At 40.6% G+C, this 24610-nt stretch overlaps 1 protein-coding gene and 1 long non-coding RNA gene across 2 annotated transcripts in view; one reads left to right on the forward strand and one right to left on the reverse strand.

Moving 5' to 3' along the window:
• Positions 1-22435, reverse strand: part of TMOD3 (tropomodulin 3) — an 80699-nt gene extending 58264 nt beyond the window's left edge. The window contains exon 1 of the mRNA XM_014850517.3: positions 22236-22435. The gene's annotated coding sequence lies outside the window, so the exon portion shown is untranslated. The remainder of the gene's footprint in view (positions 1-22235) is intronic.
• Positions 22436-22516: 81 nt separating this feature from the next.
• Positions 22517-24610, forward strand: LOC139042558 (uncharacterized). The gene is made up of 3 exons (XR_011499406.1): positions 22517-22636; positions 23171-23259; positions 24311-24610. It is a non-coding gene; the product is annotated as an uncharacterized lncRNA (long non-coding RNA).

Genomic DNA, 24610 nt, shown 5'->3' on the forward strand with positions numbered 1-24610 from the left:
AGACCTATCAGAAGCAGCATTTGACAATAGATCACTCCTTTCATCTAAAACACTTTCCTCACTTGGCCTTAGGGACACTATTTTCTCTTGGTCCCCCTTATCTCTCTGGCTGCCACATCTCATTCTCCTCTGCTGGTTCCTCCTCATATTCCCTCTCTTGAAATGTCAGAGTGCCCCCAGGACTTAGGTCCTTGGACAGCTTCTCTTTCCATACCTCCTACTTGATCTCATACACTGACAACTCTTGGATTTATAACTCTAATCTGGACCTCTTTCCTGCACTCCAGACTTAAAAATAACTACCTATGTAACATCTCTACTTGGAGGGCTAACAGGTATCTCAAATGTAAATGTACAAAACAGACTCCTAATTTTCTCCCCTATACCTGCTCTTGCCTTGTCCTCCCCATTTAATAAATGGCAACTCCATTCTTTTAGTTGTGTGGGTCAAAAATCTTGGAGTTAACTTTGACTTTTCTCATGCTCTACATCTGAACCATCAAGCAAATCCTGTTGGCTCTACCTTTAAAACATCCTGTCTTACCATCCCCACTGCTTCCACACTGGTCCAAGTCATCATCACTTCTTACTTGGGCTATTCCAACAGCCACTTGACTGGGGACCCTCTCCCACTCTAATGCCTGTGGGGGTCTCTATTCCACAATATCAGAGCTATCTTACGTTTTCTAATTGAAGTTATTTGTTGTTTTTTTTTTTTAAAGATTTTTATTTTTCCTTTTTCTCCCAAAGCCCCCCGGTACATAGTTGTGTATTTTTAGTTGTGAGTCCTTCTAGCTGTGGCATATGGGATACCACCTCAGCATGGCTTGATGAGCAGTGCCATGTCCGCGCCCAGGATTCAAACCAGTGAAACTCTGGGCCCCCGATGCAGAGCACGTGAACTTAATCACTCGGCCACAGGGCTGGCCCCCTAATTGAAATTTTTATTGAGATAAGTATAGATTCCTATGCAGTTGTAAGAAATAATACAGAGGGATCCCTTGTATACTCTCCCGTTTTCCCCAATGGTAACATTTAGCGAAACTATTGTGTATCACAGTGAGCATATCGACAGTGATATAGTCCACTGATCTTATTCTGATTTTCCCAGTTTTACTTGTGCTCACATTTGTGTGTGTGTGTGTAGTAGGTTCCATACAATTTTATCACCAGTGTAGGTTTGTGTATCCACCACCACAGTCAAGATACTGATCCCACCACACCACAGGGGGTGTTGCCCTTTTATAACCAAGCCCACTTCCTTCTCTAATCCTGGCAAACAACAGATTTGCCCTCTATTTCTAAAACTTTTCAGAAATGTTATACACATAGATTCATACAATATGTAACCCTTAGGGAATGGCTTTTATTATTAAGCATAAATCCCCAGAGATTCATCCAAGGTGCTGTGTGTATCAATAGTTCATTCCTTTTCATTGTATTCCATGGTATGTATGTACCACAGCTTAACCATTCAGTTGTTGAAAGACATCCAGAATGATTCTAGTTATTGACTATTACAAATGAAGTGTCTATGAACATTTGTGTACAGATTTTTGTGTGAACATAACTAGTCAGATCCTGTTAATTCCACTACTCACAATCTTCTAATGGCAACTCATCTTAATCAGAATAAAAGCCAATGGTCTTATAATGGTCTACAAGGCTCTACGTGATCTCCTTCCAAGCCCCAGTTCATCTCCAACCATGCTCCCCCTGGCTCACAGCACTTCAGCAACACTGATCTTGTTCTTCTTCCAACAAACTAAGTACACTCCTGCCTCAGGGCCTTTGCACTTGATGTTCTTTCTGCCTGGAACACTCTCCCCTGAGACAGCAAAATGATCTGCTCCCTCACTTCCTTAAGGTCTCTATTTAAATGTCAACTGATTAGAGAGGACTTCCCTGTCCACTATATATAAAATATCAACCCCCACAGGGTCCCCCACTGCTGTAGTAGGCAATCTCTATTTTCTTCTATTTCCCTCTATATCATTATCCTACATGTTATATATTTCTTGATTCATTATGTTTCCTGTCACTAAAATATAAACTATATTCAAGCAGGGAGTTTTTTTGTTCACTACTGCATCCTCAACAGAGAACAGATTGTGGCACATACTCAGTACTAAAAATAGCAAATACAATCAATTTCAAGGCTAAGCATAAACTTATAAAAGTCACAAGTCAAACCGGAGTCATTCAAGATTATTGAAACACTAACCTCTTAACTTTATATGACAATAACTTTATTTAGGATGTTGCTCCCTAGATCATTCTAAGTTAGGAAGCTGTCTGAGAAATGAAAAATCACTAATATTTATTTCTTTTTTAGGCTAAGAATTAATAGGATAGTTAACACTCAATTAAGCTAACTCCCTATTTTTAAGTTTCTCATGTTAAATTGCTGAAGTAGCCTAGGTTTTTTTTTTTCCTTCAAAATTTGCCTTTTTAAAAATAAAGATATATATACCCACCATCGTGGCTAAAATGAAAAAGAATGACAATACCAAGTGCTGACAAGGACGTGGAGCAACTGACATTCTCACAAATCACTGGTGGAGTGTAAATTGACTCGACCACTTTGGAAAACCAACTGTCAGTATCTATTAAAACTAAACATACTTGTACCACAATGACACAGCAATTTCACTCCTCACTATACACCCGAGAGAAATGAGTGCTTATGTTCATAAAATAAGGTGTACACAAATGTTCACAGTAGCTTTATTCATAATATCCGCAAACAGGAGATGACCCAAATGTCCATTACCAGGAGAATACACAAATGAATTGTGTTACAGTCATAAAACAGAAAACTAAATAGTAATAAAGAGCAACTACTCATATATATATGTGCAAAAACATGAATGAATCTCATATGCATTCTGTTGAAAGGAATATAAAAAGTTAGACATAAAATAACATATACTATCTGCTTTCATGTATATGAAATTCAAGAACAGGCAAAACTAATCCATGGAGATGAAAATCAGAATAGCTGTCAACGAGTACTGATTAGGCAGGAACACCAGAGAATATTCTGGGGTGATGAAAATGTGCTATATCTTGAACTGGATGGTAGTTACAGGTATATACATATGGAGAAAATTCATTAAACTGTCCACTTAAGATTTTCTCCCATTACTCTAGATTATATCTCAAAAAGTTTAAAAATATATGCTTGCTTTGTGCAAGTAATTATACGTATTTCATGCTGACAATTAAAGTTTCCACAAACTTAGAAAAGACTGATTGTCCTATAGTCATAATAATTAGTAGTCATCAAAAAATGATCAACAATTTGCCTTTGCCAGCCCATCAATCACTGTCAGTCTCTCACTACTCAGCCAATGAGGAACAGACTCACTCCAGTAACACTCCTCTGAGTGCCAGCCAGTCAATCAACAGACTCACCCAAATATCATGCTTCTACAGATGATGTCACTATGGCCTCAGAAAGTTTGCCAGTCCCCAAATTCCATGCTTCCCAAAGGCCCTATGTAAGAAATTGGTCTCCTCTGCTCATAGAGACTGTGCCTTGCCAGCATAGCTCTCCCTTATTAAATTCCGCCCAGTTTTTTGTTTTGTTTTTTTCCTAAGGAAGATTTGCCCTGAGCTAACATCTGTTGCCAATCTTCCTTTTTTTTGTTGTTGTTTTTGCTTGAGGAAGATTAGCCCTGAGCTAACATCTGTGTCAACCTTCCTCTACTTTGTATGTGGGACACTGCCACAGTATGGCTGACAAGTGGTGTAGGTCTGAACCTGGGATCCGAATCTGTGAACCCAGGCCGCTGAAGCGGAGCATCCTGAACTTAACAACTACGCCACAGGGCCTGCCCCTTCAGCCCAGTCTTTTTGCTTCAGATGTTGACTGATAATCTCATCATTCTTCTAAGATGAAGAAAACTTTTAGTGATTACATGCATTTATTTTTAAATAAAAGTATTTTAAAGTTGCTACCTATTAGATAATAGTAGTTAGGATCAAAATATTCCCTCTGGATAAATAACCATGTAATCTTTTGAATTGGATATGGTTCACCATCCAATAACTTCATAAGCATTTGCTTTGGTTAAAAAACTCAAATCAACATTCTTTTTTCTTTTGTGGTTGGACCTGGCTTCTGAATCAAGCTAGAAACAATTTAAAACTAAGTTATCTCCACCGGAAGATTTTAATGTTTAGAGCATCTAAATGCTCTCTTATTTAATGTTAGGTTTGAGTATCATCTCTGCTGGTTTGAGAATCATTCTCTCTGATGGAGAAGGCAGAAATAAAGAAAGTCATCTATTTATTCCTGGTATTGTTAAAGCAGAAGCTGAGTATGAAAATCTGTCTGGGATGGTATGTGGCAGATTCTTCAACTGCAAGGGAGTTTTAGAAGTCTCATAGGGTCATTTCCTTTTTTATGAGCTCACGATTCTAGATAACACTAATTACAACCAAAAAATGTACTTAGTGTCCACCACATCCAAAGCACTATGCACACAGTATTTACCTTCTAAAGAATAAAAACCATGTTATCTTAGCTATATATAATGTACATTATGGTAAATAAGACTTTTTTTAAAAGGAAATAAATTGGATGCGAACTATATCCTTCCGTCCAGTTTACTGCCTCCTCTGTACAATGAGGCCTGAAAGTACCTTAAATAATGATTTTTGTGGAGTTCTTGGGCTGCTGCGGTTGACCCAGATGGGCGCAATCTGAGTGACGTAGCTGCTTTGCATATAGAAGTTTGAGAAAATGGTGGTTGATTATTCTGCGTATAAGTTCCACGGAAACTAACCAACCGGAGTATGAGATTAGATCAGTATCCATGTCTTTCCTGCCATTGCTACAATGCCATATTTAATTTTTAAAATGAGATCTATAGATCTCAAAAGCATAAGGGAAAAAAAGTCTGAGGGCAGCCCAGAAAAACTTGTTAGGGCCAGAACAAAGAAGAGTCTTAACTGGAAGCAGGTTACTGAGGGCAACCTTTAAGTAGAAAGCAGCCAGATCATTTCTGTGACTATTGCAAGAAAATACTTCATAAGTTACTCATACCCCTTCAAAAACAGTCTTTCAACAAGATTCTACTGAGGGACTTTGTGGCTCCCCTGTGAGGACCCCACTTCCTTTTCCGGCTCGAAGGAGCTAAACCAGCTCCCAGTTCTACCCCAACTCCTCTCTTTTCATTCTTCTTGGTGGAGGTGCAGCATCAGATACCAGGCAAGGGCAGAGCAGAACCCACTCTGTGCATACCAAAGATGAATCCACAACAGCCATGCCCTCAGCATACCCAGTTTCTCAGTACCAAATGTTTTTCAGTCTTCTTTTTGGTTTGTTTGTTTAATAAATTGGGTAGACTAGGAAATGTTGAAGCTTTTCTAAAAGTTGTTGCAAACTCAAAAAGTCTTAAAATGGAAATGACATCATATGAACAAGTCTCTCAGGGGAATAAGGTTACAGAGCTCTTTATCTCTTCTGGTTAACCTAAGAGACCCTTCTACCAGCCGTACTGTGGACACAACCAAATATAATATGAGGTGGCTGCATGGAAAGCTTATCAGTGCTCAGCCATCAATCAAAATGCTGAATCCATCCCAAGTGTATAATGGAGAGACCAATCTGAGGGTTTTATTTCTCTTTCTCTCCCATGGGGAAGTATCGCTGTGACTCATTCTTCCTCTTGCAAGAATTTTCTTAATCCACCAAGTTAGTAAGCACTGAACTATATACAAAATCCTAAAATAAACTAGGTTAGGACTAAAAGAAATCATGCTCAGAACAAGTAGAATTTTGTGCAGCGAAGAAAAGGTTAACAGTAATATCTTCCCTCAGTTTCATCCCTTCTGAATTTCCTAGGCTTCAGACCAGATTTTTTCCTTCATTCTGAAGAACTCTCCTTTTTCAACCTTACCAGCTTCCCCATCTTCAAATCAATATATATTTGTATACATTTATTAAGTGCCTATTACATTTAACGTAGTGTCCTGGGAGAAGGGGCATTGGACTAGAGGGGTAGGACATGGGGAGAAAAAAGGGACCATGGAAAGGAGAGGAAAAGAATTTGAGAAAATTGCATGGAACACATTCTTGTTCTCTCTCCCCACTTCGTAAATGGTTCTCAAACTGGAATTTAAGAGATCACAAGAATCAAAGATACAGCACAAATAGGGCACAGAGACTGTAACACTCAATTGTAGGTTTAATGTTAAATGTAGGTATAAATGAATACTTTTAATTTTCTTTTGATACGCTGTTGCTCTCTCTCAATTTACAAAAGTGGTGATGAGCAAAGTTAGGCATAGAACGAAAGTAAATCTTTTGCCACCTTCCATCATAAGAGTACAGTCCAAGCGGTGCACTGGAAGGAATCCATCACTGAGATGGCTCTTCTGTCTTTTTCCACTCCCTTTTTATATCCATGGTATGCAGAACCCTACCCTCTAGCAATGCTATATATCAACAATTGTGCCACCATAAAGATTAAGAAGTACATCACTGTTCAACTGAAAATTTAGATTTTATATTAAAAAAAACCTTCAAATGAGGAGACTATCTTGGGAGAAATCAACTATTCTCAAGAAAATGTGCCTAGAAGATGATGTATATGATTGTTCCCAGCAATACCTAAAGACCCACTGATGAACAGTTTAAGGCATCAGAATATTTTGTATGAAAGCTGTCTCAGCATTCTAGAAACTTTAAAAAGGTAAGGTTTTGATAAAACATGGAAAAAATGCTCTAAGGGATTACGAGAACTAATTTAAACCACCAAAATAGGCCCAAAAGATGTGGAAAATGTCAGAGACAATATTTTTTACATGAAGATTTCCCAAATCAATGATCAAAAAATAAATATTAACATACATGCAGTGTATAGGTACTACTGCTATTTGTGTTGCATATAGTGTTACTTGTATTTGTAATTGCAAAATAATGCAAGATCTTGGCCAAAACGTCAAACAGTACAGTGGATAAATGTTTAAAACAAAAAATTCTTGGGGCCGTCCCGTGGCCGAGTGGTTAAGTTGGCATGCTCCACTTTGGTGGCCCAGGGTTTCACTGGTTCGGATCCTGGATATGGACCTAGCGCCACTCATCAGGCCATGCTGAGGCGGCATCCCACATAGCAGAGCCAGAAGGACCTACAACTAGAATATACAACTATGTACTGCGGGGCTTTGGAGAGAAGAAGGAAAAAAAAAAAAAGAAGATTGGCAACAGATGTTAGCTCGGGTGCCAATCTTTAAAAACAAAAACACAAATAAAATAAAGTTCTTAAGGTGTCTTCCTACTCTGTCTCATTCTACTAGTGTTTAAATCCTTCCCGGCCAGATTTTGTTTCGAATCAACAATCTCTCTTCTAATACAATTCATTCTTTCTAATAAGATTCTACTTTTGCCCCCTTTTTTGGAGGGTAGGTCTGGTTGGATTGTAATGGGGATAAGATAGTAGCAAGTTTTTAAAATTTAATGGAAAAAGCTTCAGTTTAAAAAATGAATGTAAAGAAAGTTCTCAATTTTAGCTGGACTATGTAACTCAAGCCCTTTCCTTTGCTAGAACAAGGAGAATCCTCTATCTTTAGACCGCCTGATGGACACTTCTGAGCCTTTCCCAAAGATACAGCAAACTGTGACAAGTTTAAGCACCTAATAGAATTCAACTATCACTCGAGGAGGAAAAACAAACAAATCCCAGAAAAAACACCAGACTTCTCAGGGAGAAAAAGCCTAGCACTTAGCTGCTAGCACTGAACTGGAGGTCAGGAGATCCATGGACTTAAGGGCTCTGTTATTTTGAGGAAGTCACTTCACTTCTCAATGTCCTGGGCTAGGCAAGGAATAGCCAAAATATGGTGCTGGTTCTGACAGTGGACTCTTCCGTGTCCACGACAGACACTGCAAATCAAACAGCCTTTTCCCAGTGAGTGAGGATTCCCCCTCAGTGCTTATGCAGCCGCTACCAGCGGATCAGAAGTGAGGGGCAAAAGGGTGAAGCCTGTTCCCGTCATCCCTGGGCTCAGGGCCTCAGGTGCCTTCCAGCTCTATAGTTTATGATCTTAAGGAAATGCTGTTTAACCAGATTAACCCAACCTTGGGAAAAAATAGTAACTTGCCCTCATCACTGCCAAGATGAACAACGTATGAGTAGAAAGGAAAAATATGAAAGCTGAATCATTCTAGATAAGCACAAAAACAATAAAGTAAAATACTTCAGGAAAGTGACTTGAAAAACCAGAACAGATAGATTAAACAACAAAAAAAGTAAATAATGAAGTCAAACATGGGCCAATGTTGTTAAGTACTAGAGAAAAAAAAAGTTAAACTGGAATGACCATATTAATAAATGCTTTCCTGTAAAGTCACGGAAGAAAGCAAATTTCTACAGATCATTTCCTGTTTTCTCATAATAAAATTAGAATATTTCTATGAAGGCATGAATTTCCAATGCATCAGAAATCAGAGGAATAAATGCAAAAAAGTTTCAATCACAAAATTAAATAGAAGTTTTATTAATACAGTAAAAATACTAAAGTAGCACATTCATTTCTGCCTTGTTCTTTATTTCATTTTCTCTTTTTAAAATGAATTTTAAAGTATCTAACTATTGTCTCTTTTAATTAAATTTTAAAACCAAGACACTCAAGAGTAGGACAACACTGGAAGATATCAGCAAAAAGACTTTAGAATAAAGAAAACAGATTTGGAATTTAGGGGGCAGGCCTTTGGGAAACAGCCTTCATAAAGGCTTTCGTTGCAGATGGTGATATTAAGGGTCATCCAACCCCATTCTTCATCCTCATCCATTTCTCCAATCTGGCCCACTTTTCTCTGTTACCACAAGATACTGTAACGGTTAACAAACGACCCCTAAGGTCCTTCCGAATGTAAAAGTCTAAGATCACTCAACCTTGGGAATAACTCTGGAAGGATCCACAAGAGCCAGAGATAAACTGGAGGGTTGAATTGTTCACTATATATCCAGTGGTCCCTTTTGAGTTTTGTATCATATGCATTTACTTTATTTTTAAAGAACTCAGTCTCTTGTTGCATTTTGATACTGTGTATGAAAAAACAGTAACAAATATTGTCTCTGACTTATGAATTATGCATGGCATACCCAGGTAAAGCAAAAAGTGCTTTGGTGGAAAAGCAAAACAACAAGCATCAGCCATCAAAGAATTCTATTAAAAGAATTTCAGAACATTAATTTTTAAAAAAACTAACAATCTATGAGATCAATAGTGAAAATCATTTAAAGAGATATAATTACATGTTCTCCAAAGTTCCACAGGTTGGGACCAAAGGCCCTATATAATTGAAACTCTAAAACTGGGATTAGAGCCAGTTTTGGGGTGTTTTTTTCCTTTTCCCTAAGGAAACATCAAGAGAAACAACTTTAACTTTTCTGAAGTTCTGTGCAGGACTTCAAAGCCTTGCGTCTCTGGGCCCTGCCCTTTCCCAGGAAAGGTTCCAGTACCTAGAGAAATTTCTGGAGCCTCATAAAGAAAGTAAAAACATTGCTTTGCCAAGCCCTCGCTCCCAGGGTCGAGCAGCCGCCTTGTTTTCTGGCTCTAATGATCTTGCTTATAGTCACCTGACTATGCTTCCTGAAGCAGTGCTTTCAACATTTCATTCCTTTGCTTAGAAGGTTTTATTTGTCAGGTGTTTGTATTTTGACAGTTTCTCAGGTGATTTTGATAAAACTTTCCCTTCCTACTTTCGCTAAGAATTACTAGGAATCCTCCTCTCTAATCAAGCTGGCTTCCTCGGGGTCTCACAAATATCCTAAGTCCGCCTTCGCCTCTTTGCCTCATTTGTTTCTCACAGTGGTGTGCACTTCTCTTCAACAATCTCCCTTCCCCGGCCCCAAATTTCACTTCTCCATCCTCTCCAAACTCTGCACCTCCTTCAAAGACTAGCTCAAGGCCATCCTCTCCAAAGCCTTTCCTAGCTGCTCCAGCCCTACTTAGTCCCTTTCTCCTCTGATACTCAGGGTGCACCACACCATTTAGCCCCAAGACTTGCCATTGATTCAGGCATCTAGTGCCCCGACTGATATGGATGCATGCTCCCCAGTGGGCCATGCCGCATTCCTACGTGGTGAAGGCATTTCATGCAGACCCTCAGAGAAACAGCACATTTGTGACTTGTGACTTGGGATACCACTGCTTTTACTCTCCTCAATTTCAGGGGCCTGGGGACATAGCAAGCTTTGCGATAGCAATTACATTAATTCTCAGACTAACATGAAGAAGGAGTTAAAATGTTCAGAGGCACATGCCTACAATTTGCATAATGTGTCTTGATGTCTTAAGGGGGAGGTAGTGAATGTAGAACCCACCAAAAAGATGTGGTGGGCCCTGAGCCAGGAGCAACATCCACACAACGACCACAAGCAATCTTGGGAACAAAAAGGGAAAAGGGCAAGATGACTATCCTCTTACAGACCAAAGACAGCACTGAAGAGTTGGGGTTTTTTTTCCAGTTATTTTATTGAGGTCATATTTGTTTATAACATTGTGTAATTTCAGACGTATAAGAGTTTTTGATAGAAAAACATTTGGTATTATTGAATTGTACACTTAAAATGGATGAATTTTATGGTACGTAATTTATGCCTCGATAAAATTGTTACTTTTTTTAAAAAAAAAAAGGTAATTTGGTGACTTGAGCTGGAGTATTTGCATGTGGCAAAGCATCTGACAGTCCAATAAGGAAAGAGTATTCACAGGTTTTTACTGGAGTTTCAAGACAAAAGGCATAAAACTTCTAGTACAAAAACTAACATTTTTTACGACATTAAGATAGGAGAGTTCCCTATAAATGATAATGAAAACTACCAAAATATAGCCTTTGAAAAATACATATACACATACAGCAAACCATATAAATCTACTGAAATAATGAGAACCATACGGTTAGTGGGGATAGCTTCTAGGAAAGGAGAAATGGAAGGGGGTGGGGATGGAAAGAAAAACAAAATATTTAAGACTGGTGATAGTTGAAAAAAGCAGAACTGATGAAAGAAAGGAAGTCTTAGAAATCATTGCTATTGGTCAAGAAGCTTGGTTTACTGCCCAGGGTCATAAGGTCTGCCTTGGCATAGGTTCTTTAAAAAGGGCTGAAGGACATTTTTCCTTTAATAGCAAACAAGGGATATCGAGAGAGCCACAGAGAAGTAAAAACGACTTGATTTAATGCAGGGAAGGAAGGTGGTTGCTGAGAGCTTAGTGTAAGTACCCAAAACGGGAGTTCAGGAAAATATTTCTAAAATTAACACCTATGATACCAACTGTAAACTACTATTTTTAAGTGATAGAATAAAACTATTATCTTACTTACATCATAGAAACACATTTTCCCCATTTACTTGTGTTTCTCAGATTAATAAAGAGAAATGCCATATTCCAATATAATTATAGAAGAGAAAAAGAAAGGAATCAGTTTTTATTTGCCTACCTGTAATATGCCAGGGACTTTACTATTTCATCTCATATAATTCTGTAAAAATTACTACCTCACTCCAAAGATGAAGAAACTGAAGTTCAGAGAGGATAAAGAGCCTGCCCAAGGATATATAACTTCTTTCTTAACAGTAGATCTGAGTTTTGAAGCTGTCCCTAAAATTCATGCTTTTTACATATCACACAGCTTCTATAAAATACTCGCTTTCTACCATGTTTTCACTTTTATGTTACTACACATTACACATTAACAGAAGCAAATTATTGAAGTGACAGTAACTGGCAACAAGAAGCCACAGCTGGAGGCAAAAGAGAAGGCAAAACTATGAGGTAACTAAAACACAAAAGTGCAGAACAATTGAATGCAATTCCCAACAGCCTATAAACTGCAACAAGCTCTGAAGGCAGTTCAGTCGCACAGACTACCTGATGCGCACAATGAAAGCTAACTTCTACATCCTCCAAATCATCTTGCTTAAATCAAGTTCGGAGGGCTGCACTTAAGACCAGGAAAAACTTTATAATACATGTGACATTTAAAATAGCTTTAAAAAAAGATTTCAGTGAACTTTCTGTTGTCCTTCTGTTTTCTCATCTGTAAAATGAGAATAATAGTACCTATCGCATTGGGCTGATATACTAATTCATTAAATGAATAGTGATTATGGTGAATTATTACCATTATCAATAATGAATAAATTCATTATTATCATTAGTATCTTCAAATGTCATTTTTAAGGAATACTTCATTAGTTCATGCTAGGTAAATGAGACATTACTGTGATCCATACAATACAGACAATTAACTGCAGAGATTGGGTGAGACAGATGAAGACTAAGAGAATATAAAGGTGAGAGATGGATGTACACAAAACAGCAGAAGAAGAGAGGTGTTAAGTCACCACCCTGCCCACACTTCTATCAACACTTATCTCATGCATTATAATCCGTTGTGTAAATACCTACCTTCTCCACAGGCTGTGAGCACTTTGAGGGCAGGCACTTAATTTTATATCATCAGCCCAACACAGTGTCTGCAACATAGCACACACTAAATAAATGTATCATAAAATAACGAGGAGGGAGAATCAGTTAACTTTGAGATCAATGATGGGAGTACCCGATTTTACCATATCCTAACTGGGCGGCAGTAAAGACCTATTACCATTTTTTGTTTAATTGATTATCAATATTCTACTCCCCTATTTTCTCTGAACTAGGAAATAAATTTCAAAAACATTTAAAAAATTGTTAATTTGCTCTAAAATTAGAGATCTTTCAAATGATGATAAAACAAATTTTAGTAAATTATTTTAAATCTTAAAAGTATTGCTCTGATTTAACCTGTTATGCCCAGAAGTTAATTCTAATGGTCAAATGGTCAGAGTCATAGCAATAAACAGATACTAAACAAGAGACACACCTACTTTTTAGCTGTGAATCTGCTAGAAGCAATGCAGATACAAAAAAGATATGGCATGGTAATTTCCCTCTGACCTCTGGTACCAAAGTAAGCATATTTGGGAATGACCAAGCCTAAACCCCCTTGTCTGGGATCACCCTTACCCCAGGCTCTGTGAAGTACGCAGCCTAAGCAATCATAACAATGCCTCCCCACCCCGCAGACGTTTGCTCACGGGGTACCCATAGCTCAAGCAGGATAAATCAAATCCAATTATTCTCCAGGAGTTTGGAAAGCTGGGAAAGAAAACGTGAGTTGAGAAATCAAATATTATCCAGTCTGAAGGCAGCATCATAGCAAGTCAAAGTCACATTTAAGCTGAAGCTAAGGGCAAAGCAGACGCCCAGAGAAAGCCAGTCCATAAAGGAGAAAACGGAGCAGGGCAGGAGTTAGGGTGAGGGAGGGAGGCACTTAGCTCAGGTGTAAGATTTAAGAGGAGGCCCAAAAAACTCAGGAATCAAGACAGATAATATTGTAATGCACAATATTTTAAAAAATCAAAATTAATGTCCTGGAATGGAGCAGAGGCACAGCAAGAAGCAGAAGAGAGTCCTCGCAAGCTGCGGCCAGGGGAGGAAGGGCAGTGGCTCTCCAAGCGCCTGCTCTGGGTTCCAGCTGTAACTCATCACAGGGAGCGCAGTCGCCTTAGCATAACCACCCACTGCAGCTCCCAGCCCTGCCACCACACCCTCTCGTAGGCTAGCGTAAGTGGGTTGTGTTCCCTGAGACCTAAGAACCTTGACTAATACACTCTATTTGGGAAAATGAGACACGCAGACAAAGCTATTAAAAAAAATCAAGGTAATATATAATTAAGTGACAAAAGAATGGTACTGGCAATTAGTGCTGCAGAAGTTCAGAGATCACTGAGGGTGGTCAGAGAAGGACAGAGTTAGCTAGATAGAGGGGGGAGGAGAAGTATATACCAAGCAAAGAGATCAAAGTACATGCTAAATGGGGGCGGGGGGGGGGGCGGGGCGCGGGATGGGAAGGGAGCCAGGGAAAGGAGAGGAAGGAAGAAAGAAGAAGGAGCGCTCTTCACGCGCCCGGGATTCCAGCCAAGGAAGTAAACGCAGCTCCACGCTTTCCTGCTCCAGCCCTCAGATCACACTGCTCAGGACACCTGACAGAGCCTCTCTCCCTTTTTCTCATGTTCAGATCCTTTCACATCTTTCAGGGACCAGTTCAAACAACATTTCTTTGAAGAGGCTTCCCCAGTATCCTACTCAAAAGGAGAGATGGGCCAGAGCTAGGGTTTGGGCAGTGGGAAAAAATAGAAAGAGGCTCTGGCAGGCGGGAAGGCTAAGGGGCTGAACGCTGTGACAAGCGCTATTCTCCGGTGGAGAGCAGGACATGAGATCATTTAACAAGGAGGAGTAATAACGGGGGCTCAAAAAAAACTGGCAAAGGAGGGGCAGGTACAGAGGGTGTGCTGATGACTAACAGGGGTGGGGCTGCCTCAGATGCCTAGAGGAGAGAAGTGCCGATCTGTCACACATTTCTGTGTATGGTTCTGTGATTTTCTTCAAGAAACTGCAGATCTTAGGGACGAGGAGTCGAAAAACAGGGAGGCGGGGCTTGACTTCAAATAATCACATACTTGTTGATATTTCCCAATCAAATTGAGCTTTCTTCACCACTTCCCCACCCTTCATGCGACCCCCACCCACCCACTCCACCCGCCTGCCAAGCAGGTGCAGCACCCCAGTGGCTATTTTAAAGAGGAAACAAAACAAAACAGTTATTTAAGAATACTAACTTGGGTTAATAATCGCCCACTATGAAAAAAAAATCTTGGGGTGTATCAAATCTTGCCATGCTTGCCGTAGGGTAAAGGCTGCCTGAGTAGATGTCAGACTTATAATATATACGTTTGAGGGGCCTCCTCTCTTTTCACTGGTATGCATAGCAAAGAAATATTCCTTAATGACTCCTCATTAAAATGACAACACTATACCCAGGGAACCAAAATATTTTTGTTGGTTGTAATTTTCCATATGGAAGTCCCTTACCTTATAATTATGATTAATAGCATCCTGCACAAAAGGACTGCTACGCAATAGGTTAAGGAACTACAACAATCTTACCAAGTCTATATACATATTAAATAATATATAAATATCAGACAATTGGTACAGGTTAAAAAAACTTAACTAAAAGCTCTAGGAAGTGTTTTAAACACCAGGAGAATACACTTTAAAGAAACTCAACTTGCCATCACGTTCTCACTCTCTCTTGTCCACTCAGCCCTCAGTCCCTCCCAGCTCACTATATTTTCACTATTTTCTCACACATGCTTCAGGATGTGTGTACGCATTTGCAGTGATATCAGCACTTAGATAAACCTGGATATGAAGCTGTTTATTTGGAAAGTGTTATCTCTGCGATCAGTCACCTTAGCTGGTAAGTTTGTCTTGGTGTGTTTGTGTTCCTTCCTGAGTGAGCGGGTGGAGGTGTTTGAGCACATGTACCCAAGGGAGTGTATATCTTTACAGGTCAGAAGGTGCACACATCTCTGGAGGAACCTTGCCTGTATTTCAGTGACTCTCAAAATGAACTATTAAGATTATAAAGGTGGGGGCCAGCCCCGTGGCCGAGTGGTTACGTTCGCGCGCTCCGCTGCAGCGGCCCAGGGTTTCACTGGTTCGGATCCTGGGCGTGGACATGGCACTGCTCATCAAGCCACGCTGAGACAGCGTCCCACATGCCACAACTAGAAGGACCCACAACTAAAAATATACAACTATGTACCAGGGGGCTTTGGGGAGAAAAAGGAAAAATAACATCTTTAAATAAAAAAAAAAAGATTATAAAGGTGAAAGAAGCAAGTCACAAAAGACTACTTACTGTATAATTCCATTTATATGAAATGTCCAGAAAAAGCAAATCCATAAAGACAGAAAGCAGATTAATGGTTGCCTAGGGCTGGGGGAGGGCTTGGGGGGAGAGTGGGTAGTGACTGCTAATGGGTAAGGGGTTTCTTTTTGGTGTGATGAAAATATTCTAAAATGGATTGTGGTGATGGTTGCAAACTCTGTGAATACACTAAAATCCATTGACTTGTACACTTTAAATGGGTGACTCATATGGTATGTGAATTATACTTCAATAAAGCTGTTATAGGGGCCGGCCCAGTGGCGTGATGGTTAAGTTCGCACATTCCGCTTTGGCGGCCTGAGGTTCACCAGTTCGGATCCTGGGTGCAGACATGGCACCGCTTGGCAAGCCACGCTATGGTAGGCGTCCCACATATAAAGCAGAGGAAGATGGGCACGAATGTTAGCTCAGGGCCAGTCTTCCTCAGCAAAAAGAGGAGGATTGGTGGCAGATGTTAGCTCAGGGCTAATCTTGCTCAAAAAAAAAAAAATGCTGTTATATATTAAAGAGAGAGAGAATAACGAAACCAAAGTTGTCCTGCATTTCCATAGAAGGGAAACCCTATTTTTGAAAATCTCAACTTTGTTCTGATTCTATTTTTTTTTTTGAGATTTCTTTTTTTTTTTTAAGGTATGCTTTCCTTGGTGAGGAAAATTGGCCCTAAGCTAACATCTGTTGTCAATCTTCTCTTTTTTTTCCTCCCCAAAGCCCCAGTACATAGCTGTATATCCTAGTTGTAAGTCCTTCTAGTTCTACGTGGGATGCTGCCACAGCATGGCTAGATGAGCGGTGTGTAGGTCTGCGCCCAGGATCCAATCCAGCGAACCCTGGGCCGCCAAAGTGGAGTGCACGAACCTAACCACTCGGCCACTGGGCTGGCCCCTTGATTCTATTTTAATCAAGCTTTAGATTCACAATTTCCCACTGCTGATCCCCTAGTGGTCTCTCCTCTGTCTCCAGCCTTATTTGTCTTTCCTAACAAGGGTGACCCACATATGGGAAACAGCATTCACTGGGTACCACTCACTGTCTGAACAGAAAAGAACATGCACACTATGATTACAACCATATAAAGGTATGTATGTGGATGAACAAAGCCTGGAAGGAAATGAGGAAAAATTAGTTACATTAGAGTATGTAATATGGATGAGGTGACATTCTTTTAAAAATAATGTTCTCATTTTATTGTGTTATCAGCCAATAAAATCTGGAAGAAAAAATAACCAATCATTCTCCTTAGAAATTGTTCCAAGACTAATTCAGGATTCGTGCGTCATAAAGGATTGGACTGGAGTAGTGTAGAAGAAGATGGAAACTAAACTCATAGGTTATATATATTTACACCTATTTTGAACAAGTCATTAAACAAGAAAATATTAAGATCTCTAGAGCTTGCTCTAATAGAGGCCTGGGTGATCTTTCTGGGCTTGAATCTTCTTCCTTCTCCCCACTAGCTGCCTGGCTTATGGGCATGGTACAACTGTTATTGACGAGGTTGCCTTCATTAACTCAACCCACAGAAGAGCCACTTAAAATTCAAATTCATATTAGCTTTCCTCCATCTGGAAATACGTGGTAACCAGCCCTAGATCAGTCTCAGTCTAGTTGCAGTCTAGAAGGGGTGCATGAAAGTTTTTTGTTTCTTTCCTGAAGATCCAGTGTGGGTACTTAAGAAACTGACAATACAAGCACAACTAAAATACAAAGTAACTCAGCTGATTTTCAATTAAGATGCCAATGAATCTAATGGAGAAAGGAAAGTTTTTTTTAATCTGTGTTTCTGAAACCACTAGATATCCGTATGGAGGGAAAATGAACCTAAACTCCTACCTCCCATAAAAAAAAGTTAATTTGAGATGGCTCACAGACCTAAATGTGAAACCTACGACAAGAAAGCTTTTAGAAGAAAACCCTAAGTATAGGCATAAAAAACACCATAAAATAAAAAACTGATAAATGGACTTCACAAAATTAAAAATTTCTGCTCATCACAACATCACTAAGAAAACAAACAGAAAAGCCACAGACTGGGTAAAAAATATTGCCAACATATATCTGACAAAAGATGTGTACTCAGAATATTTAAAGAATTTCTAGAAACAGCAATAAAAAGACAAACCACCCAATGAAAAAACAGGCAAAAGTCTTCAAGAGATACTTCATGAAAGAAGATATAGTAGAGCCACTTAGCACACGAGAAAGCATTCAACATCCTTACTCACCAGGAAAATGCAAACTAAAACCATAATGAGTTACCATTTTACATCCTCTAGTGGGGCTAGGATAAAAAAGGCTGACAGCACTGAGACTTGGCAACATTAAAAATGTAGAGCAACTGGAACTCATATATAAACCACTCTGGAGAACTGTTTTGAAGGTTTTTTTAGACAAAGTTAAACATACGTCTACCCCATGACTCAGTAAGTCCACTCCTAGGTATTTATCAAGAGAAGGGAAAACATATATACAAGCGACTTATAAAAGAATGTTCATAACAACCTTATTCCTAATAGCTCAAACTTGAAAATAACCCAAATATCCATCGAGACGAAAACAGACAAACAAATTGGGGCATATTCATACAACGGAATACTATTCACCCATAAAAAAGGACAAACCACTGATATAAGCAAACAACACAGATGAATCTCAAAAACACTGTTACACAAAAGAAGCCAGACACCAAAAAGCACATACCACTGTATGATTCCATTTACATCAAGTCCAAGACAAGGCAAAACAAATCTACAGGGTCAGAACTATGGAGGCACAAAGCGGTTCCCATTGGAGGAGGGTGGGTGAGGGAAATGGCTGGAAAGGGGCATGAGAGAACTTTCTACGATGATAAAAATAGTTTCTCCCTTGTTTTGGTAGAAGTTACAGTACATAAAATTGCCAGAACTCCTTGAACTGGACACAAGATATGTACATTTCATTGAATGTTAATTATACCCTGATAAAAAAATATATAAACTAACACTCTGCTTCAAGACATAGGTTAATGATTTTGTTTCAGATGAAATTCTAGAATGCCACAAATACATTTTCAATTATTTGCCACTCTGGAGTATTCAGATCTCTAGTCCTTCATTACCATAAAGAACCTAATGGATTATCTATATATAGGTAGACAGATATGAGTATATGAGTTCATGTTTAATTTTTCGTAAATACCAAAGCAAGTTTGATTCTTCACAATTTTAATATGTACTTAATGGACTGTTGCAGGTCCAGTAGAATTTTCTGTTTTCTACACCATTTTCCTCTCGGTATGATTTTATAGTTGTGATTTTAGAGAATCTGAGATAAAATGAGAATAAGTAAGGCATGTAAATCAAATGTCAGCAAGGTAGGCTGATGACAGGAGGAAGACAGTGCTTTAGCCACTATTACAGCCTAGAGAATAATGCCCTCCTCAACTATTTGAATCAAGAGTGAGCCCATACATATTTAAATTTAAGAGAAACTGAAAAGGATGAAGAACAGTTTGCCAGCTAATTTGATCTTTAAAAGATGGTAACATAGCCAAAATAACAAGAGCAGTGTACATCAAACCAACAGCTGAAAACCTGAGCTCTTTTCTCCTCCTGTTTTCCTAGGTCCTCCTGTCTTCCTTCCTCTTCATCTTTTCCCCTCTCTCTGTTGGTTTCTATCCAGGTATATTTTTATGCCCACCAACTCTCCCCTTTCCTACGATACTGCTCAGATCTGATTTTCATTCACCCCAGGTTCCAAATAAATAAATTTATAAAATTGTACTGTATTCTATGTAAATATGTCATATATTCTCAAACAGAACAGAGAGTATAGCCTGGGGGTACAGAGATGTCCAGTGAGTGGAAAAAAGATGACTTCATTTGTTTCCCATCCCCAGAAATGTAAGAGACCTCTCCCTCTGAACTCCCGCTGCACGCTTGTATTCCCTCAGATGGCTCTGGCAGTGCTGTGAACTATAAACAAGCACGCACGCCTTATCTCAGAGAGACGAAGCGCCCAGACAAAACCCATGTCTTGTATGTCTGTATTCACCATGAGCCTAAGACAGTGTCTTGTACAGGACGGGGTAAAACACATGTTGAATTACTGAATAAACATGAATGAAAACAACTGAGGGTGGAAGAGGACAAGAAAAAAAAAAGCTGAGAGGAAACAGCAAAGAGAGAGGAAAGAAAGAGGAGAAAAAAGAAAACAAAAAACTTGCGCAGGCAATTATTTTTGTTAGAGTGAGTAGGATTATTTTTAAAAATTGAGAGTTGGAAAAAGCCAATCACTATGCATCTAACATCATAGCTATCAGCATCAGTCTCTAAACTGTCATTATAAACACCTTAAAACATCTCCCAACCCTTGATATTTAAAGTGTGGTCTCCCACAGCAATGACATCATTCCCTATCTGACTTGCAGATTCTGGGGCCCCACTTCAAACCTACGAGACCCTGGGTGATTTGTGTGTGTTGAAGTTTGAGAAGCACCGGCATACACCATTCAAGTTCTTTCTGTTGTACTGAAACTGTGTTTTATTCAAATGGACCAGTAGCTGAGACTTGAAAAATCTGATTAGAGTGAAACCGATCATTGCATTGGGGGATGTGACCTATACGTATTTCACTTTAGGCGAAGTTATTAATTAGAGGGTAATCTGGCCTGGAAAGTATACCACAAAACTTGGAATTAGTCATAAGAATATGTTGAAAAGAAACTGATCATTAGGTCACAAACACTCAAAAAATCATTTTTGTTCCTTCATGCCTAGTACAGGCTAGTACAGGGCTAGGAATGACAAATGTGGCTAATGTTTCCTGAATGAATAAAATAAGTCAATTTTAAAAATCAGAGATATTTAGAGGCTGGCCCCGGGGCCTAGTGGGTAAGTTCACATGCTCCACTTCGGAGGCCCAGGGTTTTGCCGGTTCGGATCTTGGATGCAGACATGGCACTGCTCATCAGGCCATGCTGAGGCGGCGTCCCACATAGCACAACTAGGAGGACCTGCAACTAAGAATATACAACTATGTACTGGGGGGGATTTGGGGAGAAAAAGCAGAAAAAAAAAAAAGAAGAGGAAGAAGATAGGCAACAGTTGTTAGCTCAGGTGACAATCTTTAAAAAAAAAAAATCAGAGATATTTAGAGCTGGAATAATCTCAGGGTCTCCTGGTCCAATAACCTCTTTTTAAAGATGAGCAAACTAGACATCTGAGAGGTTCAAAAGTAAGCAAGCTAAAACAGTTGGAATATATTGGATCTCACATTTTAATTCCGTTTTTGTTCCTTTCATAGGAATGCATTAGAAAGGGGATTCTAAGTCTAACAATAAAATGATTGCAGGCTCTTAAGCGATAGGATAAAAAGGTGCCAAGGACTAGGAAGAAGAGTCAAGCAAAGGTAAATGAGGCTGGACTAAACTATTTTTCTAAGCCTCGTATATATTTTTTTGACAGGCCAATTAATTAATCAACTTAATCTGCCGAAAAATTAATCTGAAGGATTCTCAGAAAAAGAAACAGGAGCTGCATGAAAATGTTACAGACCACGGAAGACCGCACATGCCGAACTTCAATCTCCACAGGCTTATTTCCTGTTCAAGAACGACCTCCTGGGATAAGTTTCACCGCCGTGTTCATTCCCAGACGACTTTTGGTTTTAAGAGAAGCCAAGGGCAAGCTGGAAATGTGATTCTTAACTAAACACGAAAAATAAATAAATAAATCTGCGGCTGTTTCCCATTTGTTTGTAATCAGAATGCAGGCTCGCAGAGGAAACACACCAACCCCTGTTAGCAAAAATAAAACGACCCAGTCACGTCCTCAAAACAAACCAGCACACAAACTTCACAGCCGGATCCAGCTGTGCTGCACGGCAGCCAGGAATTTATTCTAAGACAGAACAGAAAGATAAAAACGGCGAATGCAAGACAAGCTAGACTTCGATTTAAAAAAAAAAAAGGGTGTGCCCCTAAGATTTTGGGGTTTTTTTTTTTCCTTTCCAACTTTCAACAAGCACAAGTCTTTAAAGGAGACTTGGTGAGAAAACCCTTCAGACGATCGTGCCCCGAGCTGCGCCTCGGTGCGGTGGCAGGGCGGGCAGGCAGGGCGAGCTCCTCGGCCGCGGCCGGCGCGGGCTCCAGCGGGAGGGGAAGGGGCCGGTCCCGAACCCGGGGAGGCCGGGCCCCCGAGTGATTCATCAGCGGCTCGGGGTTCGCGTGCCTCCACCGCGGGCGACGCCCAGCGCGCCCCACGGCCCCCACCCGGGCCCGTCCGCCCCGAGGCAGCCCCCGGCGTCCCCTCGCTCCCCGGGAGGGACCGGTAAGAGGAGAGACCGGAGCCGGGCGGCTGGAAGGCAGCAACCTCTCCCTGCTCAGCCACCATGGCCCGTGCGACTCCCTGCCCGCGCTCGCAGACGGACTTCCTGGAAAGCACCGCGCTGGGCTTACCTGGCTGGCGCCTGCTGGGATCACCGACCTCCTTCACAGACCCGCGGGGACTGCCTGCCGCCCAGTTCCCAGCGCCCGTTCGTCTGCCCGCGCTTGCCTCCCAGGGAGTTGCCGGATCCACCCGCCTGCAGCTTCCCCAACCCGCCGGCGCTGTCCGTGCGGCTGGTTCCCCCTCCGCCACCGATGCGCATGCGCACTCCCGGGTCGTAGGGCATCCTGGGAGTTGTAGTTCGAGCGAGGAGAGCTAAGCTCAGTGCTGACCCTGGTCTTTACAATCTGCAGGATTTTGGAAGCGGCTGCGGATGCCAAACCTTACACCAGCCTGGGACGACGCTCTCTACTCGTGGAAATATTTACCCTCGACCCTCTGGGAGCTATAAACAGCAGCTGGAAGCTCTTTGGTATAGATTTCCTCTTTAGTTTGACATTTACTAAAGAGGCATACAAGGCAGGGCTTGTATTGTAGCCTTGGTTGCTAATGCGAGGACATCACGTCGAGCCCTTTAGACTTGTCAGGAAAAACCGAAAGAAAAGTAAGCAAATAAAGGCTAAGGCACAAGAGGGGCATAAATCAGGTAGATGTCACCTCAAAAGCGTAGTGACTTTAGTGATTTCCTTAGGCATGCAACCAGGGATGATGTCGCAGCAACAGCCCTTATGTTCCCTGGCAGTTTCGGCCTCATCCCATCCTCCCTTTCCAGCTTCAAGCTCTAGCTACACCAGGCGGTGGAGCTGGGCCAATGTAGGTGGGCGCTGCTCAAGGGAGGGGACTGAGGCAGATCAGTAGTCGGGAGGGGAGGATGGAGACCATGGGATTACCTAGGGGGACAGTTCAATGGCTGCCTTTTCTTCAGGGCTCTGAGGAGAGGGAACAGCGATGGCCTTCCATTCCTTCATTCAGTCACTCAGCGGCAATTTTCCTGGTCTGTCTTCAGGAGGAAACCATTCCCAGGAGTAATGCTCAGCTTTGAAACACCTTCTTTCCCAAAGGCAGCCAGGGAGTGGACTGAAGTGCCTGCTTGAGGTACATTCCAGCTACACCCAGTGTGGTAGCCAACTACGGTTAAACCTCTCTTGGCATCTACTTCTTCCCCTGAGAGCAAGGAGCACCCTAGGTAAACACTCTGGAATTTCATGCAACTGGCACCTACTAATCCCAGCAATGAAGGTCACTGATGATTCAGTTTTTAAGATAAAAACCCCTCCTACATGGCAAATACTTTTAGAAGATCATCAACATTAAATCTTGTGGCCATTGCATCTTATTTCCTATGGCAAATTAGCGTGAATCAATTTCTCAAATATTCTTGCAGATAGCTTTCTGAGAGCAACTTCCTAAAGAATTCAGGTTCAACTAATATTTATTGAGTACTTAATTCACACCAAGTACTGTGCCAACTCTTCATTTATAATATCTCATCCAATCCTCAGAGTAACCCTATAAGAATATATTAATATCCTCCACTTCTACAGATGAGAAAACTAAAACTCAGAAAAGTTAAGTAATTTGCACAAAGTCACAGAGCTAGTAATTGGAGATCCAGAAATAAAGCACAAGTAGCCTGACTCAAATTCTAGCATGCTTTTCACTGTTGATCAATGTGTCTCCTAAATCTCGTCAAATTCTTTAAAGTAAGATAATTTGTGGCCATGTCCATGGTACATGAAACAAATTCTCTAACTCTGACTGGATGAGATGAATATCTGGATTCATTTGATAGTTCTATATTTCATTATAAGTTAATATATAGGTATTCTGGCTTACCAGCAAGTCTCTTGTGAATTCCTGCTATACCTCTGAGGCATCACTCTTGGGGAAACTGACAAAATGGAGCTCCTGAACAAGCAGAACTGAGGACTACAGCCACCCAGATGTGGTTTGTTTTAAGAAGGATTTTCCTCCACAATGTGGCTTCTTTTGCTTTGCTTTTTAGGCAGAAAGTCTTTTAAATCAATGTCTGACTGATTTAATCTAAGACATGTTTCCTCCCTGACCTTTCAGTATGGGGTGTTAGGTGTACATTATTTTCTCTTTTAGCTATTCTTTATTTGTTTGTTTTCTTTTTTTTTTTAAGGAAGATAAGTCCTGAGCTAATATCCACTGCCAATCCTCCTCTTTTTGCTGAGGAAGACTGGCCCTGAGCTAACATCCGTGCCTATCCTCCTCTACTTTATATGTGGGACGCCTACCACAGCATGGCTTGCCAAGTGGTCCCATGTCCGCATCTGGGATCCGAACTGGTGAACCCCGGGCCACTGAAGCAGAATTTGCGAACTTACCTGCTGCACCACCAGGCTGGCCCCTCTCTTTTTCCTAACAAATGTCTGCATCTTATTTTAGTTCCTTTTTCTAAAATAAAGTACTTTGGTGCTGG

The sequence above is a fragment of the Equus asinus genome, chromosome 2 (assembly GCF_041296235.1).
Source record: "Equus asinus isolate D_3611 breed Donkey chromosome 2, EquAss-T2T_v2, whole genome shotgun sequence".
Lineage (NCBI taxonomy): Eukaryota > Metazoa > Chordata > Mammalia > Perissodactyla > Equidae > Equus > Equus asinus.